Here is a 21,246-nt window from a genome sequence, read left to right on the forward strand (position 1 = left end):
ATGTCAGTTGAAGCAGGGCAGGTGTGCTTGCTTTCCCCCCCATAATCTACAGTGATGATGAACCAGAGGGTGGCATTGATTTACCAGAGGGTGGCATGGGTGAAACAGAGGGTGGCAGGGGTGAAACAGAGGGTGCTGGGAACCCGTGATGATGAACCAGACGTAGAAACAACATAATCGCGACCGTTGCGAGCCGACATGTAAGTTCGCAATTGCGAACTGGTACAAAACCCTCGCGAACTGGCAGAAATCCTTGCGAACACAAAAAAAAATTGCAAATTCGCGAGAATTCGCGGATTTTGCGGATTGCGAGTTCGCAAATTCGCAAAATTCGCGAACGCCAGATTCGCAAAATTCGCCCATGCTTAACCATTTGCCACCTGCTAGCGTGCTGGAATGAAAGTGTGGAGACAGGTCGCGTTACTAGATTTTTCAAAGCGCACTACATGCCGGAGGATGCAAGTAAGTGCTGGTTGCTCCTTGTAGTAACTTTGTTAAGCAGAAGACGTTTGCAGTAGAGGAATGCCTTTGATTGGCTCCTTTCTTGAATTATCCTCGGTCTAAAGGCTTTGAGGTTTTACTGATTGACTCTGAGGGAGCGAGCAAGATCTATTTTCATCATTTCTTCATGAGAAATTTTCTCAAACAGGCTGTACACTCCTGGTTCATAGTCCTGGTGAAGACCCCATGGTGATGTGGCCTACCAACACACGTATATAGGGGGTCGAAACATCAACGTTATCTGTACAAGCATTGCTGCCCAAATAGACACATTTATGCTTGGAATGAAAAACCACAGGTTTAGGGTGATCTAGTGTATATTGACGCTGTGAATAAGTCTTTGTTCATGTGTTATGTATGTATAATATTCTTTTGATTTTCTATTTTTCGTTGATATTTGTGTAATTTCTCAGCCACTTTTTATGTCACAGCCACTATATTTTCTTTTGGTCTTTTTTGAATTTGTAAATTGTGTATTAGTCAAGTCGTTCATTATATATTTATAAATCACATACGATATATGATTTTCTAATATATCGGACACCATTTTTCAAGTTTAATTGAGGTTTTCTTATTTTTGTGTCAATGTTTGTGGTCAGTTGTGTGTGTCTATGCATCATTAATTGATAGTCCTACTCCAGTGAGGACAAATGTATCTATAAAGTCATTTTTTTCTTCTTGGCAGAACATCTGTCCTTATACTGTGGACTTAAAGAGAGAGCAAGTATTATACACCCTGGCCATAAGAAGGGTCAGCCTAACCTGGAAATATGGCTATTGTGGAAGACTGTGTCCGGCACGGAGGGGGGGAGATCCCAAATGGAACTTACTCTACAGCACTGCCCTAAGCCAAAATGTGCCAGTTGCTGCAGAAGGGCACATCAGGGACCATCTGTGTGCCATGGGCACAGATGGATAAGGAAGGGCTTTGAAACAAACTGCCTTCATTGATGGATGTGGTGGGGAAATGGATCTCATGTTTTGAGAAGCACACCGCAGGGATAAACCTAGCAATACTTGATGTCAAAAGTCTGCTAAGCAGCCTCATTGGACAGCAGACCAACATGGTGTTCGTTTGACAAACACAGAGCATGACGAGGCTGCATTTAATTCATACAGGCACCCAATATAGACGTCCTTGAGGGAAATATTCCCTGACCACCTAGATGTAGGAGGATTGATGGCAGAAAGTTTGAAGCCTTGGGAGACCATACAGACTTTCTAGATTGAATGAAGGAGCAATAGAGACAAGAGACAGGACAGACATGGACAGATACTGCCCAGGTTGCATTCTTTTTTTACAACATCTTCAAAAAGGCGCTGCCCATTGAAACACACAGTGGATTGGACAGTGCAGTAGGGTTAGCCACACATCCCTGGTGGGAAATACAGGCCCACATACTAAACTTTTAATGACAGAAACAGGAAAAGGACATGGAAAAACAGGAGCAAGCCTAGAGAGACACCGCCAAGTTGGTCCAATACAAATTGAAAAAGACCGACCTCGAGGGGGCAGCGTTGGCCCTCACATACAAATAGCACTTGTGTTGAAGGGGCTCCAGTATAGAACCCAAGAGAGTTTTAACCCAGTTATAGCAGCAGAGTACAGGGAGGCTGGTAGCAGCTGGTCCTCAGAGAATGTTAATAATGTCACCAAATGGGTCACATGGCCGATTGATGTCGCTTAAAGGCATATCACAAGCAGAGATCAATACATTTCCGGCCAGTCCCCGCAAAATTCCCAGCCTCAAAACCAGGCCCAAGGTAACATGAATGCACAGACTCAGGGAGGGTAGACAACCACATCAGCAAGGCGCAGGTGGTTGGTCAAATATGTGGCAACAGCAGCAGCAGATAGCCCAACAAGGACTGGACAGACAGCCCAACAAGGACCGGAGCAGGGAGCAGTAACTGCCTGATGAGGCAATGCCTTTACAAAATTTTAAAACCCACCTACGTAGTTCAAACATCAAATCAGAACATAAACTTCACACACACCTCAACACACATATAAAAATAAAGACTAGAAAGACAGCATTAGGCATTCTAAGCCTTTACTTTCATTCGGGAAACAAGGCTGCTGTATGTTGTGTCGATCGGGAATCCGCACCATTCCGGTGCCTGCAGGAGCCTAGGCCCCAATCTGATGCTTATTCCCCGGGACAAGATTGGCTGACCATGCTTTGGGGAAGGGGGGGGCTCTCTGACGAGGGGGGCAGAGCAGCTCCCGTCCAAGTCCTTAAAAGCAGGAGCCCAGGTCCCCTCACCCAAGTCGTATTGGAACAGGTTCCAATAACAAGATCAAACGGACCCCAATCTTGGGGCCCCCGGCCTGGGACAACAGTTTCTGCATGGCGTGTGTCCCAACCGCAGCCAACAGCCTCCAGGCCAATGGAGGCCCCTTCTCAGTTCCAAAACAAGACAAAAAAAAGAGAAGCTATTGCAGCACAACCATTAAACCAGACTTGTTTAAACACCAAGAACAGTATTGGTCATATATTAGAATAAATCCATAATGTAATTTCGAGTCTCTGCACAATGAAGACAATGAGGGAACACCAGTCAGTTAAAAAAAATCCAATCAGATCATCATGATAATTTTCCTTGTTTCCTTTATTAAAGTTTAAACCTTAAAACTCCCATCATACAATTAGCCAACACGTGTTTCGTCTGATTGTGACGCCTCGGGATCGCCCTGGTCCTGGACTATAGCTAAGGGAATGAACGGGGTCGTGGGGGTAGGAACTGCCCCTTCAAGTAGACTCACGGACACAGGGAATCTTGGTAACGCAGGCTTTATTGCTTTTAAAGTACGCTTCCGATACGTGGTTTTACGATAGTAAGGAAGCGCTGTCTCTGCTTCCTCCGTGAGTCTTTGTAAGCGTTTCTCCGTTGCTGTTTTTCTCTCCTCCCGGTGTCTTCTGGGACTGGGAGTCCGATCCTTCCGCTCCACGGTGTCGGGCCGCCTCGTCAACGTGTAAGGAAAAGAAACAATGTTTTAGCCTCCTGGTCAGACCTTTATCACAGGGAAAGGGGGTGAGGACTCACACGTGCACAGCTAGGTTTTAAGGTGCCGGATAGTGAGGGGTGGGGTAGTGCACAGGGTGTGAGTGTGAGACTCCTATGGCGGTTTCGCCCACTTAAAGCCCGCCCAGCCCGCAAGCCGTGACCGTACCTCTGGTAGCCACACTTCCCTCGATGAAGTGTGGCTGGGCGAAGAGCCTTCCTGTTGGCCTCCTGGCTTTCTCCGTCGTCCTCTCTCGGCTGGTCCTGTATCGGTATCCCGCCTCCGATCCTCTCCCGTTTCCTCTCCTGTCTCCTGCCTCTGATGTTCCCTCTTCTCCTCTCCTTCCACGTCCGCTCCGCTCCACTCCCGACTCTCCTCCGCCTCCGCTCCGCTCCACTCCCGACTCTCCTCCGCCTCCGCTCGACTCCACTCCCGACTCTCCTCCGCCTCCGCTCGACTCCACTCCCGACTCTCCTCTGCCTCCGCTCCCGATCTCCTCTCGTCCTCTCCTTCTCTTCGCTCGCCGTCTCTCTCACCTCCGAGTGTATAACACACCTGATTGGGTTCCTGGGCGGCTTTTACCTGAGTCCCGGAGGCGTGTCCGGTGGGGCTCTTGCTGTCCAGCTCCGCCCAGTTAAAGAAACAGTGGTCTCCGACCTCTTCCGTGTCAGTGTCGTCCAGCTCTGTAGGTCCCCGCCAGGCGCCTGTGTGCTGTTCAAAGAGAGGGGAGACAGGTAAGCCTGGCGGACCCGAGTCCACCCCGTCACACACCTCCCCCCCACGATTCTCCCGATCGGGGAGAGGATACCTGGACAAGAAGTCTGCGCTAACATTGTCCTTCCCTTTACGGTGCAGTACATGGAAGGAAAAGGGTTGTAAAGTGAGGAACCACCTCATGACTCGGGGGTTATTGGAGGCGTTGCGGCTCATCCATAGCAAAGGGGCGTGATCAGTATACAAGCTAAATGTGTGTCCCTCCAGGTAATACCGTAACGTATCCACGGCCCACTTAATCGCCAGACATTCCTTTTCTATAGTTGGATACCTCACCTCTCTGGGGAACAATTTCCTGCTTATGTACAAGATCGGGTGTTCTATGCCCTCCCCCGTCACTTGGGATAAAACAGCTCCAATCCCGAAATCAGAGGCGTCCGTGTGTAATATGAAAGGCTTGGAAAAGTCGGGTGAGGCGAGTACCGGGTGGGAAGTTATTGTTTTTTTGAGGGATACGAATGCCTGTCTCATTTCAGGGGACGGATTCAGGAAGTTGGCTTTTGGGGTTTTGCTCTTCAACGTATCCGTTAGGGGTGCTGCAATGTCTGAAAAGGAGGGTATGAACCGCCGGTAATACCCCACCAGCCCCAAGAAGGCCCTCATGTCTCGGAGGGTTGTGGGGAATGGGGTGTCTGCAATAGCGCGGACCTTTTCGTCTTGGGGCTCGATGAGTCCGTGGCCCAACACATACCCCAGGTATTTTACTTTTTGAAAACCAATCCTGGATTTTTTTGAATTGACGTGCAGGCCGGCTGTCTTTAACCGATGTAGGACGGTTTCCAGATGTCTGAGGTGTGTCTCCCAGTCGGGGCTGAATATGATGATGTCGTCCAGATATGCTGAACTGTAGGCCTGATGTTCCCGGAGCACCTCATTCATTAATCTCTGAAACGTCGCGGGGGCTCCGTGAAGTCCGAAGGGGAGCACGGTAAATTCGTATAATCCGTCAGGGGTAGAAAACGCGGTTTTCTTGCGGTCTTCTTCGCGCAATGGCACCTGCCAATAGCCTTTCGTAAGATCCAGGGTGCTGATGTATCTAGCTTCCCCCAACTTCTCGATTAGTTCATCTATCCTGGGTATTGGGTAGGCATCGAAGGATGATACCGCGTTTAGGGCGTGGAAGTCCATGCAGAACCGGCTACTTCCGTCGGGTTTAGGCACCATCACGATTGGGGATGACCATTCGCTTTTTGAGGGACGGACGACTCCTAGGCGGATCATTTCTTTCACTTCCCTGCTGATAGCTTCCCGTTTGGCCGCCGGTATCCGATAGGGTCTCTGTTTGATGATGACACCTTTTGGGGTTTCGATCCGGTGCTCTGCCAGGTTCGTGGATCCGGGGAGGTCCGAGAAGACGCCCGCACATCTTTTGAGGACCCTTTGTAACCCTTCTCGCTGGTCTTGGAAGATCTCCTCATTAATGACCAGGTGGTGTAAAGAGTTGTCTTTCTTGGGTCCTGCCTCTGGCATCGTGTATGCTGTGAGGGGAGGGCTCCCTAGCCACTTTTTTAGGATATTGATGTGAAATATCTGACTTTTTCGTCCCGGCAATTGGAGACGGTAGGTGGTGTTGCCGATGGTTTCGAGGACTTGATATGGTCCCTGCCATTCCGTTTGAAATCTCTTCGTGGTTGAGGGCAGCAGTACCAGTGCCCAATCATGTACTTCGAGTTTTCTCCATTTCTTTCCCTTGTCATAATGGGTTTTCTGCTTGGTTTGGCTTTTCTCTAGCTGGGAATAGGCTAGTTCCCTTATTTTTCCTATCTGGTTTCTGAGCGCCTGGCTATATTCTAACAGGGTTTTTGTACTTCTTGTGGGTTCTGCCTCCCAATACTCTTTGGTCATATCCAGAAGGCTCCTGGGTTGTCTTCCGTATAACATTTCGAAGGAAGAACAACCCAGACTACTCTGTTTCTGCCCACGAATCACATAGAGGGCCAGGGGAAGCAAACGGTCCCAATCGGTCTGGTTGGCCGCAAGCATTTTCTTCAGGATACTCTTTAGAGTTCCGTTATATCGCTCCACCAGACCGTCCGTCTGGGGATGGTAGATCGATGTCTTAATTTGATTAAGATCTAACATGAGGCACACCTCTTTCATTACTCGAGACATAAAAGGAGTGCCCTGGTCGGTAAGTATCTCAACCGGGAATCCTACCCGAGAGAATAATTCAAGGAACTTCTCCGCGATGTTTTTGGAGGTGGGTGACTTGAGGGGAAACGCCTCGGGATATCGGGTGGCGTAATCCACAATGACCAGGGCATATTGGTTTCCTCTGCTTGTCTTCGGGAGGGGTCCGATGAGATCCATCGCTACTCTTTCAAATGGTTTCCCAATGATCGGGAGTGGTTGCAGGGGAACAGCCGGGGTCGGTGTACGTTTTTACGTTGGCACACGTCACAGGTCTGGCAGTGGGTCTTGATGTCCTGATAGACTCCGGGCCAGTAGAAATTCTTTAGGATGTTCTGTGTGGTTTTTTCACTGCCTATGTGTCCAGCTAGGAGGTGGGTGTGGGCATAAAACATGACCTGCTCTCTGAAGCATACCGGGACGAGTAGTTGTTTAGGCTCATCTTCCTTCGCCTGCCGGTATAACAGGTCCTCCTGTATCAGGAATCGGGGATATCTGGGATTGGGGTTAACTTGATCGGCATGAGCCTGTTCCCAGGCATTAAGCAAGGTGGAGTCATTGGCTTGGGCAAACTGAAAGCTTCTGTCTCCCTCCCAGGGTTCAGGGGCTATAAGTACTGTCTTCGGGTTCCCCCCTCTTCTTTGCAAGGTTTCAGAAAAAAGGTCTAGAAAGTGTGGGTTGTCGGTCCCTAGTATAAGCTCTTCGGGTAGGCAATCCAATAGGCCTACTTTCACCACTATCTGCCGCCCCCCCTCTAACCCTAAGGGGACATATGCGACCTGGTAGCTCTTTACATCGCCATGGACGCATTTTATGTGTACTAGAGACTCTGGTATTACCTGGGAAACACACACAAACTTACTCTGTATCACCGACTGCTTGCACCCGGAGTCCAACAGAGCCTTAACGCTCCTACCGTTCACCTGAACACTCACGTGGTATGCCCCTCCTAGCTCCGCTGTAAACATCACCGGTCGGGGTAGATAGCCGACCTCCACGGGTTCTTCCTGAATCCTTTTCTTAGGGCAAAAGCGTGCTATATGCCCCCAAGTGCCGCAGTCGAAGCATTGTGGGCCTCTGAAGGGAGCCGGGTCTAAATGCAGCGGTCTGGGTGCAGGTAATCCCGGGGGTGGTCGGATTTTCCGGTCGATTCGCAGTGGAGCTCTGACATTCTTCTCGGGCTCCACCTGGTGTACCCGGGGTTGGGCCCTTGAAAAGGTTGAGGCCATTTCAATGGCTTGTGCCGTGGTCAAGTTTGAGTGTTGCCTGAGCCATCGTTGAGTGCCGAAGGGCAGAGCCTCTAGATATTGCTCTAAATATACTTTGTCCATTATATCCTCCTTACTGCTCTGGGCGGGTGTTAGCCACTTATCGGCGGCTGCCTTCAGACGAAAGAAGAGAGTCTTAGGGTTTTCGCCGGGGTTCCCTCTTTCCTTGCGGAATCGTACACGATAGGCCTCTGCGTCTAGTCCCAGGTGGTCAAGGATGATGACGTTTATCTGGGCATAGGGTGTTTGACCGTTACCATTGGCCACCTGGTATGCGGCCTGGGCCTCACCTGTCAAAAGGGGGGCCAGAAAAAAGGGCCATTTCTCCAATGGCCATCCGCAGGCGAGAGCTACCCTCTCGAAGTTTACCAGAAAGGCATCCGGGTCTTCACCCGCAATATATTTTTGTAACGATATGCCTGATGGGGTGGGGTTTGGTCGCACTTCTTCCACCGGGTTGCCGGCTTGATCAATCCTGATCGGTTGCAACTCCCCCAAGGTTTTGACAATCGAGTCTCTGAGCGCATCTCTATCCGCCTGGGCAGTGGCTATCTGTTGTTCTATCGCCCAGCCTAGCTGCTCCTGCCCTTTAACTAGCCGTTGCAATAATTCCTCCATCTTAGTGTCACAGATGGCTATCGAGTTGCCCGTATTCTCCACCAGTTGTGACGCCTCGGGATCGCCCTGGTCCTGGACTATAGCTAAGGGAATGAACGGGGTCGTGGGGGTAGGAACTGCCCCTTCAAGTAGACTCACGGACACTGGGAATCTTGGTAACGCAGGCTTTATTGCTTTTAAAGTACGCTTCCGATACGTGGTTTTACGATAGTAAGGAAGCGCTGTCTCTGCTTCCTCCGTGAGTCTTTGTAAGCGTTTCTCCGTTGCTGTTTTTCTCTCCTCCCGGTGTCTTCTGGGACTGGGAGTCCGATCCTTCCGCTCCACGGTGTCGGGCCGCCTCGTCAACGTGTAAGGAAAAGAAACAATGTTTTAGCCTCCTGGTCAGACCTTTATCACAGGGAAAGGGGGTGAGGACTCACACGTGCACAGCTAGGTTTTAAGGTGCCGGATAGTGAGGGGTGGGGTAGTGCACAGGGTGTGAGTGTGAGACTCCTATGGCGGTTTCGCCCACTTAAAGCCCGCCCAGCCCGCAAGCCGTGACCGTACCTCTGGTAGCCACACTTCCCTCGATGAAGTGTGGCTGGGCGAAGAGCCTTCCTGTTGGCCTCCTGGCTTTCTCCGTCGTCCTCTCTCGGCTGGTCCTGTATCGGTATCCCGCCTCCGATCCTCTCCCGTTTCCTCTCCTGTCTCCTGCCTCTGATGTTCCCTCTTCTCCTCTCCTTCCACGTCCGCTCCGCTCCACTCCCGACTCTCCTCCGCCTCCGCTCCGCTCCACTCCCGACTCTCCTCCGCCTCCGCTCGACTCCACTCCCGACTCTCCTCCGCCTCCGCTCGACTCCACTCCCGACTCTCCTCTGCCTCCGCTCCCGATCTCCTCTCGTCCTCTCCTTCTCTTCGCTCGCCGTCTCTCTCACCTCCGAGTGTATAACACACCTGATTGGGTTCCTGGGCGGCTTTTACCTGAGTCCCGGAGGCGTGTCCGGTGGGGCTCTTGCTGTCCAGCTCCGCCCAGTTAAAGAAACAGTGGTCTCCGACCTCTTCCGTGTCAGTGTCGTCCAGCTCTGTAGGTCCCCGCCAGGCGCCTGTGTGCTGTTCAAAGAGAGGGGAGACAGGTAAGCCTGGCGGACCCGAGTCCACCTCGTCACACTGATACACCGACTTTTTCAAGGCAAAGGTTTTGCAATGTTGACGAACTCTAGTGAGTAGATGCAACGTCATTGAGGCGCATCAAAAAAGAATGAAACCAGGCTCCAAATAGGGATACCGTGTATCACGAAATCCAAACAAGACGTATGTAGCAATGCCAACACTAGTATTCAGCCATATGGTGAGAAACCCAAACTACAGGGCTGCAGGCCCTGGTCTGGCCCGAAATTACTGTCCCAATCCTAATAAAGGAAGCAAAACAACAAGAATTCTGAAGATCACTATAATGGTGCTGCGCAAACAGTCAGGGATATGTCCGGTCCTCGTGGGTAAGTGTCACCTGGACACTCTAAGGTAGAACGTTGATAAGTTGACCCCCTCATACCAGTTAAGTCTCCTTCGAAATCGCAATCATGTCTGTAGCGGCGAAGGAAGTAAAGGGCTGTTTCAAGGCAATGTTTAAGTATTGGAAGCCAGGTTTCCCGCACGCTAGGGATGATGTAGACCCCATAACGTCCACAGCACGCATAAAACTCCGACTGATTACAACCCGCCACATGGCGCTGAGTCCGTAATAGAGTGCACCAGAACAATCAGTCATCTCAGTCTATTACCCAGATCGGGCGATGTTCAACTTGTTCTGGCCTTGCTCCGGACTCTCCATTCACCTACATTCTGCCTCCTCCTTTCCCTCAAAGTTCTCCACATACCCAAAGCGTGTTCATCAGGTCATGTCCCTCCAAAACAACAAAGGTAGCGGGTCTCCAGTTGGAAGTCCCTCGCCACAGCAAGGATCAGCAGGCCCAAAAAGTCCTGGATGATAGTTGAAGGGAAAAGGAGGTACGGAGAAGGGGAAAGTCCTCACAAATTCATCATAGTACCGTGCAAGGTACTCAGAAATAGGCTCAAAGCTGTATCAGGCATAAGGATCAAGCTGCCAATGCACAAGGCCTCAGACAAACCATGTAGGAGAGCAAATAAGTAAGCCTGGGCGGTGAACTCTACTCCGCTCGCAGAGTTTGCAGAGTTTTCCGCACTCCCAGTTATGCAAAGCTTGCTGAGTTCCAAAAAACGCAAGTTGGCAAGAGAGGAAAATCCACCTCCCGGCGAGATTTTTCCTCATTCTCACTTGTCAAAGTCAAGTTCGCAAGTGCAAGCAAGAGAAATCAACCTTCTGGTTAGATTTTTTGAAACGGCGGTTGGATTTCTCAATGCGAGTGGCCGTGTATGCTTGTGCTTGTGTTAAGAAAGCAACCAGCGGCAGAAAGGAAGCAGCGCCCGCTTGCACCTGCTTGCGCTGCGTATGGTACCGTTCACAAAGATTTCACAGCACGGACAAACACCTGGTGCTGAAAATTACCATGAACAGCATTTTTCGAACGCATTCCTCCTCTTGTGGAGCTCTGCGTAGGTCGGTGGAGTTTTTTCACAGAACTCCACCCAGGCTTACAAATAAGACCGATCTCGGACACCGGCACATCATGAAATTTATGGGGGACATGGGACAGATCTTCACACAAAAATGGAAATAATCATCTCACATGGGAACCTAGGGAAACGCCTAAGATGCACACAAAGAGAAGACCAAAGCTAGCCCAAAAAGAACCCACTAGAAGAAAGGGGGTAGTCAAGATACATGGTGCCATTAGGGCGTGTCCCACTGCACGCAGCATGCTGGGACTATGGGGGTTTACATGTGAGTCCACAACACCTAATCATGGGGCACCCCCTCTTTTCACATTGTCCTTTGCACATGTAGGGCAAAAGGCACATCACTCACTAGGGAAGGTAGGATATTAGACGCCCATAAACGTTAAAGAGCCAGACCATCCACAGGCTCACATAAACCACCCCTTAGCAAAATCTATCCTTTCCCGTCATGGAGAGTGGGGAGAACCGATGACCACTATTGAAAACCGATTGTCTCCAAAAAAGTAGACACCCTTATTGGGAGCTACATTCCGGTGCCCCACTAAAAATAAAACATATGAATGTAAAGTTACAGGAATTCCCAAGAATGATGGATGTTGATAATAAATCCAGGCACAATACTCAGCAATGCCAGAGAAGTATGTTAAGTTTTTCCAACTCCGCGCTCTGCTAGGAACGCGAAGTTTAGCAAAAAACTCAGACTTTGCAGCGTAGCGGAATTTGCCCTGCCACCCACCCCACTTTCTGGCTTACCTGGTAATGCTGGTAATTCCTTGCCCTGCCTGGGCTGTCCTCTCCTCCTGGCGGTCTCCAGTTATCTTCACTCCAGGCTCGTCCATCTCCCAGATGCTCTACGTCACTCTTGGGAAGACTGCGTATGCATGTGCATGCGCAACTCTTGGGAAGACTGCGCATGCGTGCGATTGTGCAGTCCTCCCAAGAGTGACGATGAGCATAGGTGAGTTGGACCAGCCTGGAGTGGAGAGAGGAGACAGCCAGGAGGACAGCCCGTGCAGGGCACAGAAGCACCGGCGTGACCAGGTAAGTCTGTGGCTGCCTTGGGGTGGGTAGCAGCAGGGGGTGGTGCGTAGCAGAATGTAGCGGAATTCTACAGAGTTTTTTGCCACTCTGCCTACCCTTAGATGATACATGAGGATGCAATGTATTCAGAAACTTAACCAACAAACAACAGTTCCTATCCAAAAGGTCTGCAATCGAGCCACGAAAGTGCACCACCTTACCAGCGGCCCACCATCTCTCCAGTAACCACTTCCATAATCCTAACAAAGACCCAATTTGCAAGTCCAAGACCTCAAACTTTTATTACAAACTTTTCCACCAAACTCTTTCGAACCTTTCTAAAGTGAAGAAATCCTCCAATCACTGGAGAAGTTTGGACATCTTTCCTAGATCCTTCCCAAGACTTACAATGTTCCACAAGTTATGCATTGTTGTTCAATTGTATACCCTATGGTTACTGTGGCCGCATCCATTCTTGCCAAAAATCTGCCTGGTCAAATGGAGTCAACGCTGACATTTGCATAGCACTTGCTTAGGGACCGCTCCCATGTCATCTATAATTATACTGAACCCAACACTAGTATTCCACACGTACTACACAGCGAACTCTTACATAACACATGGTATCAGCACATGATCAACGTGGTCACCCAGGCATCAGCCCGGTCATGTTACATGTGTTCACTGATACCACATGCAATAGGTGGAGACAGGCTTTACTTGTCCCAAGAGATAGACCCCGAAAATGTGAAATGCCTTTTCCACCTGTACCTATGTAGGATTGGGGCCAATATACAACCCAACAGAGAAGAACCCCATAAAGTAGTAGTGAACGTGACCCTTTATGAGACCACTCCCACAGTACTGTACCTCTTCACCAATCCTGAGCGAACTAGATAAGATGCCCAGGCGGGCACAATAGAGAAGGATACTGTTTGGCCCGGTGACTTTCCAGAAAAGAGATTCTTGGAGGTAGCAAAACCACTGCAGCAGTGCACAAGCACACCTGCTCCTACCTCCGTCTGTGGTCCCATGGAGACCCTTGGAGTGTCTGGTGCAGTCTTCTTTCACGACAAATGAATGCTAGATATCGAGTTCCAGTGTAGGGCCATCCACCTCGATGATATAAAAGGAAATGAGTCTTGTAGCAGAGGGTTAAACACTAGCATAGATAACCTATGTCAGGAAATATGGGACACTGAGATAGAAAAGTACATGCGGTTGGAAAGGAAGGGGCAACCCCTGATTGTGTGGAAGTGTACACTGTATTCCTTGTGTTTCAGAGATAAAGGAATGATCCCACTTGGCAGAAATGAGAACTGTGGTGCAATACTACATGTACCAGACATTCAATGGGGCACCCCCACACTGATAGATACCTACTGACAATGCATTGCATTTGCCTACACCCAGCTGATCCCTGGATGGAGGGCATGTGCTCCCTGATCACCATACACACCCCTACCATGGTCATTTCTGGAGAAGATCTATCAGAGTTGTACCAACATCTGCTACTGAAGAAAACAACTCTATTGCATCAAGCTTGAGAACACAGAACTGCTTAATATTTTGATAGGGCTCAGTTCAACAACATTCCAGAAGAACTCAGACTGTTGTCTGAGACACTAGTCAATGTGGGAGGGTCCATAACCTTCTTCACTGTGCAGGCGAAAACCAATGCCTGTTGTTTGCAAATACCTAGATGGGAAAAGATGAAAATGATGAACAGTACTGAGCTCTGCCTTAATGCAATCAGGGAAGAACTAAGAGCCACCCGCCTTGTGGTAATGCAACATCGATATGTGATGGACTTGATGACTGCGAGGGAGGGTGTATTGCAAGATCGGTGTGTCCTGTTGCACGTTTATCCCAGGCAATGACATGAGCATTGGGACTCTGACTATATTGCCATCCAAGCACTGCATTGTTTAAAAACTGACATGCGTAAGGAGGAAGGTGCCCCTGAGCAGGACTGGTTCTCCTGGCTCCCTAGGTGGATGACAGGACTGTTCACCTCATTGATGCCCATTTTTGTACTGTTCTGGTGGGGTTTCCTACAAATGGGGGTTTCCAGCTTTAAAAAAGCAGTCCTCAATTGGTTAGAAGGCAAGCAACCAGGGAAGCAGGGATAGTTAAAACTGAAACATGTCAAGCCCCTAACAATGTGACTGTCGAGAAGTATGGGGTAAAGGATGTAGTTTAAAGTACAACTAGAAGGTTGAATGTTAAAATTGATGTGGATGTACCCATGGATACATGTATGTATAAAAACAAAATTGAATCACTGTTGTCGAAATTTCCATATATGACGTCTCAATCAACCACGAGTCGGAAATACATGGTAAGGCAGACCCTGCGACCTAGGACTGGGACTATTGATTGAAAGTTCACAGGTGGGGTGACACGTAACCAGCAGGACAAAAGTGCAAACAGGAAAATACTAGTTAGTCCCACAGATAGGCAGCGACACCACAATCGCCCAGGGAGATTGGCTCCAATAAAACGCACATGGCCAAGCGGCCACAAATTCCCAAAACGTCATAGAGTTAGTTGCCACATAAAGTTAGAAACACTCAGCCAATCAGGACACAGCACACATGGTGATCACACGCTCCCTATGCTGGACATCTGGACACGTTACCCTTTGGCCCACGGGTCGGGATGCCCTCTATGAACCTACAAGCCAAAGTGATTTAAGACACTCAAGTGAAACAGAGAAAGAGGGCCATAATATAAGAAAAGCCACAAAGGAGATAGCCATATAAGTTAACCTTACAGATGGCCCTGAAATTAAACAAAATGACAAGGCACTGAACTCCTTGGAAATCGTGGTTCAGAAACAGGAGTCCCTCTTAGGGAGCATAAAAGAGAAATTAGTACCCTATGAGGTCAACCCGCACTGCCCTAATGTGAACAAACCAGAATGTCTAAACCACCCTCTTAAGACCAAGATGCCCAAAGATGATTCAGAAACAAAACATTTGCATCAAAAGAAACCTGTATTAATCGATGCTGAACAATCCAATCATCACAGAAAGGTAAAGCTAACACTGTACCCAGAGTATCAATCCCAAGGGAAATGGGACATCCTAAACAGAGGAAACCTAAATTTATTTTCGCACCTCCCAGAACTTGAAAATATAAAAACAACAGACATTGAAAGTGTCACCTTTATCGCCCCAAAACAGGGCCAAATAAATGAGACCATGATAGTAACCTTCTACAGTAAAGACATAGCTGCATCCCTTCTGTTAAATAAAGATCGTCTGGGCGATTGGGGCATTCAGATAAATACAGTGACCAAAGCTAAATAGCCTGTCTTTCTAAAGGATAGAGTCCCAAATGCCTTAAAGGATCGCAACACTCCAACTTTGGCTAACAGTGATATAACCAGCCAACCGCCTACTTCAGTTTTGCATGGTTCCTTAGCGGCTACCCAAACAGCGCCTTGGAAAAGGAACACACTTTAAATAACAACATACAGGAGGCTCCCGCCAATGTGCGCTTAAACGACATAATTCTCAAGACTGGTCCTGGCTCTCCCAGGCCTTAGGGTGAAGCACATTAAACTAGTGAAGATACTGTCCACTTCCTTAGTATCTGTTCCTGGAACATCCGAGGGCTAACAAACAAAAAAGCTGAAAGAGTAACGACCTTTGCTACGGAAGATCTTCTGGTGGATCCCCACAGAGACCAGGAAGACCGTCACCCAGGCCCTCGTCACCAGCCGACTGGACTACGGCAACGCCCTCTACGCCGGTACCACCGCCAAGCTCCAGAAGAGACTCCAGCGGATCCAAAACGCCTCAGCCAGACTCATCCTCGACATCCCACGAACCAGCCACATCTCCGGACATCTGAGAGACCTTCACTGGCTCCCCGTCAACAAGAGAATCACCTTCCGCCTCCTCACCCACGCACACAAAGCCCTACACGACCAAGGCCCGAGCTACCTCAACAGCCGAGTCAACTTCTACGCTCCCAAACGCCACCTCCGATCAGCCAACCACGCCCTCGCCGCCGTCCCCCGCATCCGAAGAGCGACTACAGGAGGAAGGTCCTTCTCCTACCTGGCCGCCAAGACCTGGAACTCCCTCCCTCCCGACCTGCGCCTGACCCAAGACCACCTCTCCTTCAGGAAGAAGCTGAAGACCTGGCTGTTCGAGCAGTAGCGGCACCCCCCCCCCCCCCAGCGCCTTGAGACCCTACGGGTATGTAGCGCGCTTTATAAGTGTCACTGATTGATTGATTGATTGACCTTTATTTTAAAAAAACATGATATTATTGCCCTGCAAAAAACCTGGTCCTTGCAATCTATCACCTGGGAGGACTACACTGTTTATGAATCCCGTGCAATTGCATCTCAAGTAGGGGGTCATGCATCAGGAGGCATATTAATTGCTCTCAAGAACAACCTAGCCCTAAAGGTCTCCTCAACTCATGAAGGGCAAGGTGCCTACATTTTCATTAATATCCAGTTACAACCATTGGGGAAAAAATAACAACAACCAACAAACTATTAACCTTGGTTGCATTTATCTACATCCCTCTAAAACCAAGCGAGAGACAACTCTGAACAAAATTATCCCCATCATGAGAGATTTTTTTGAACATTTCCCAAACGATATGTGGCTAATAATGGGAGACTTTAATGCCAACCTAATGGGGACAAGCCTGGACCTCTCCCTTCTAACCTCACTGGACAATCAAATGTGGGCCATCCCAGATATAAAGTGCCAGTACCAATGGAAGGATAATCAAGGGACAAAGGTGGCTGTAAGCTTAAGCCAACTAGGGCTCCGTTAGATTAGAGTCAGACTCACTCGCTGCTTACACACATGTATCTCCCTTCAGAATGGCTACCTTGGATTACATATGGATCTCGGTCGCCCATTTCCAAATCGTCCAGGAATTTGTGGTAACCCCCTCATTGTAAAGTGATTATGCCGTTTTAACGTGCAAAGTTATATCTAAACAGAGCTTCCGCACAAAAAACTTCCTGATTGGGAAAGAATCAACATTGGAGCCTATCAGAAAACTACGGTGGACTTTGGACCAACAAGACGCAGTGGAAGAGAAGGTGGTCAATTTTTTGGAAAACTTGAAACACGAGCTTAGCAGCCAGCTGACAACACCACAGTGGGAACAGGTAGTGGAGCACCTTAAAAAAATCTATCTGTAAAGAGAGTTAAAAGCTCAAATAATTACCCTTCATCTACACCCCACCGCAGCGACTACCAGCACATTATGCTAGCATCAAACACAAATTAAATACTTTACTGCGTAAAAGCACACATACTAACATAGATCACAAATCCCTACGGGAGAAGATATTGACCACCCGTAAAGAGTATAGGAAAGCAAGGTTCAAATATAAAAGGATAAAAGAAGAACAGCACTGGACCCTTGCCCATGAAATTAGAAAATCAAAGGACCTAAAGAGATTTTGGAGCTGGGTAAACAAGATGGCCAGACCAGGCCAACCATCCACCGTAACAAATGTCTCTTCCACTGATTGGGAGGCCCATATGGAAACTCTTTACGTTGTGCTCGACAAATATAGTTTGTGTAATTATCATAGCTCTATCTCATCCAATCCCTACACTGGAACGTCACCCACTATCAAGAACGCCCCCAATGAAGTTGCTCTCATCATAAAATGAAAGCGTCCAGGAGGGGCTACCGGCCCCAATGGGTTACCAACAAAGATATATAAAGCTTCGACTCACAAGTGGGCTGCTCTCCTGGCCCCCCTATTCGAGACATGCGGAATGGGCAGACCCATTCCTGACTCTTGGTGAGGTTCTTTCCTTGTCCCTATCCACAAGAAAGCTCACTGATCTAATCCCGATAACTACCGGATGATTGCACTCCTTGATGTCGATGGGAAGGCCTATGCAAGCGTCTTAGTACAAGAACTGACCCGTTGGGCAGAAGACCGTAAATTAATACCTTTTACGCAAACTGGCTTTCAAAAGGGCTGTCACATTGAGGACAATCTGGTTTGCTTAGCCCACATGATCGAGGTTACACTGGCAAAAAAGGGAAAATCGCTGTTCTTGGTATTTATCGATTTCCAAAAGGCATTTGATAACGTTGTCCGCCCCAGGCTCTGGGAGAAATTGCACAAATATGGTATTCCGCAGACTCTTCTGAATGCCCTTATCGCTCTGTACTCTTATACTTGGGTCAAAATAAAAGTCTCAGCTGGTTGGTCTACAACCAACAAAATCATGACCAACAGAGGCCTAAAGCAGGGATGCATTTTGGCCCCTCTACTCTTTAATTTGTACCTCGCAGACTTACTGGAATGGCTGGCCCGCTCTCAAGCTTTCCCCCCAAGAATCGCATCTGTTAAAATCCAGTCAATGCAATACACAGATGATAAGATTCTCCTTGACCAAACACAGGTGGGCCTTCAACGACTTTTTGATTCCTTGGCAACATATTGTGAAACTACGCACTGAAGATTAATATCTCAAAAACCAAGGTGATGATAGTCTCGAGAAGTCAAGCAAAACAGCGTCCCTGGTACATTGCTGGGAAACCTATAGAGGTAGTGATCACATATAAATATCTTGGAGTCTGGATAGACCACAGAGGGAGTCCGAGTCCGCAAATCGCTGCAATGCAAAGTGTGGCTCGCAGCCTGGAGGGGGTCTTCCTACGAACCAAGAAAGCTCTCCATACTTCAGACTTCACCCCGCTAATTAGAGTGATAGATGGCAAATTACTATCCACAATAGCCTTCGGCGCCACTACTTTTAAAGACAAAATGTTTACTTGGTTGGACAGAATGCAATCAGCCTATTTCCGCAGAGTGTTTCACCTACCCAATTCGACTTCTCATGCTCAAATCCGTATGGAGTTCTGCTTGTTCTCCCAACATTGGATTATGAAAGCAAGATTTATTGCCTACTGTGCAAAAAACAAAATGGCTCAGCCATCCACACTAAAGAGTTGCATCTGTTTACTGTTAAATAACCCCAGCACTTCCTGGAATAAGTTTGCATTGTGCTTGGACGCATTAGAAGCTCATGATCTATGGGCACACTCTCTGCCCATAGGGGTTGCTGCCAAAGCTCTGACCAAACAGACAAAGATACTCTCAGTGGAACACGAAGCATTATCCCTGAAAAAGATATCACATGGCAGCTGGGCATCAAAACGTTACGATCTAAAAACTCTACCACACTATCTGTCATCCTCCATGAAGCCATCAGTGAAACACCAGTTAATGAGATTACGCTTTGTTCTAATCCCCCTAGTGGCGTACAAATATGGACGGAGGTACAAGGCAGATACGTCCTGTCAGTGCCGCTTTTGTTACAACGGGGAAGAAAACTTAACACATGTCTTGTGCATCTGTAGACCTTTACTCCCCCTTCAAGCTTTTTGGTTGCGCCCCTTCTGGAGAATTCTTAACGTGTGGACATACAAGAAGCCTTAGAGGAATGTATGAAGGGGGACTCAGCTCAGATGGCCGCCCGATTCGTAAAATTTATTATTAAGATTACCTCAATTAGATACCACGCATGAACCCCTGCTGGGTTAGCTATGAATTTTCTTTTCTTTTAAACTGAGAGCAGAAAAGTGCTTTTTATGTTCTTTTTTGCATGAATTGCAATGATTTTAATTAATTGTGCAAATACATATCTATCTATCTCTCTATCTTTGGCCCTCATTATGTCCACACAAGGTCAACACCCACCTGCATTTGTCATCAAGCTGTAATCATTTATGGCTTCATGACTAGGCTGCATTCCTCTTCGTAAATAGGATCTATGAATTGCTTTATGGTGCTTCAAGTAATGTAGAAACAGACCCTCAAAACGATTGTACATTGAGTTAGTCCACAGACACATTTCTGTGTGGTGTACTCACAGCCTCAGTGTTTGATTAAACCAACTGTTCCTGTTTTGCCAAACTCCTCTGGTCTTAATTTTTTCAAGGTAAAATTACACAAACCTTCAAGATGTAATATAATTGCCACAAGGCCTGAAAATCCATCTTAATCTGAATATATATTTTAGTGGGATGTAGGTGTAGGCAAGAAAGTCAGGGATACTTCAGTGTTTCTCCCTGTGGGAAAAAATATCCTACTCCAAAGCCCAACATAACTAAGAGGTAACTGAACAGGGATGATATACTGTGAGAGCTATTAATATTTGAAGTTTCTAAGTGTTAGTCTTGTCATACAACAATTTTAAAACAATCCCATGGCCTTTACTTAGAGCAATGAGAGACCCTATTCCTTTTAAATAGAGCACATATGGTTGAGAACTTGTCACCAAGCCAGAAGACCCAGCAAATAGGAGAACATCTGAGGTCCAACTACAAGAAAAGTTGAAAGAGACAGAGACTCTTCATTATTTTTTAGATGTTTCACATTACTAAACTGCTCAAGCAAAGAGTATCATATGAATACTTACACTGCGCTAATTTTATTTCCATAATAATGGTTGACCACTGCCCTCTCCAAAATATTGCAATCGTGTGAGGAAAAAAAAGTGCAGTGTTGACTTAATGCATTCATGGAATTTTTCCACATTTCTAAATACACCAGGGGCTGCTTAGAACTCATTTAATAAGTGAAATCCGTACCTTGAAAAAGGTGAGAGACTGAATGGGAGGGATGTGGTAAGGACATTTAAGGTTTGGGAGACATAACAAATGAAGCAGTTGAAAATGTGCTTTTCTCACAAGTCCACTCCTGACGTTGGATGCCACCAATACCGGATCTTTAATTCAGTTGAAGGTGTTTGCCATGTCATCCAAGTCCTAAATATATTTCAATAATGAAATCTAAATATATTTCAACAATGTAACCTTTCACAAGCACATTATATTAGGAACATGAATTCCAAACAAAGGTGACCGCAGACCTGATCTTCGATAAGTATATTTAAATTAGAAATGCAGCTTCCTAGCATTGTATGGGATTATGAAATCTATAAAGCTGATAATATCGTATTTTAGTTTTAGGAACAACACAATAACATTTCCCATATATCATATAGTATAACATTATTAACTATTGTATTGTACTGTAATTGCATTTATATAGTGCTAGTTATGCCTGACGGGGTGTTGAAGCGCTTTTTCGGCAAGTAGCATGCTACTCGAAAACCTGTAAAGGATTAGTGTTGAATTAGTATAGTAAAATATGAAAGTAATTTGAGTGGTGCATATGTTAGTCAGTTATTTGGATTCAGAAGGATAGCGGAGGCATAGAAGAGGGAAAAAGGTTTGCATTTATATAGCGCTAGTTACCCCTGATGGGGTGTTGAAGTGCTTTTTCGGCGAGGAGCACGTTACTCCGGAACCCATAAAGGATTAGTGTTGAGTTAG

General features: G+C 47.5%; 1 protein-coding gene across 3 annotated transcripts in view; it reads right to left on the bottom strand.

Annotated features, from left to right (window-relative positions):
- The window catches only part of LOC147711650 (polyunsaturated fatty acid 5-lipoxygenase-like), an 836,408-nt gene that overhangs the window by 308,806 nt on the left and 506,356 nt on the right, over positions 1–21,246 (bottom strand). The window lies entirely within an intron of this gene.

This window comes from Lissotriton vulgaris, chromosome 5 (genome assembly GCF_964263255.1).
Source record: "Lissotriton vulgaris chromosome 5, aLisVul1.2, whole genome shotgun sequence".
NCBI lineage: Eukaryota > Metazoa > Chordata > Amphibia > Caudata > Salamandridae > Lissotriton > Lissotriton vulgaris.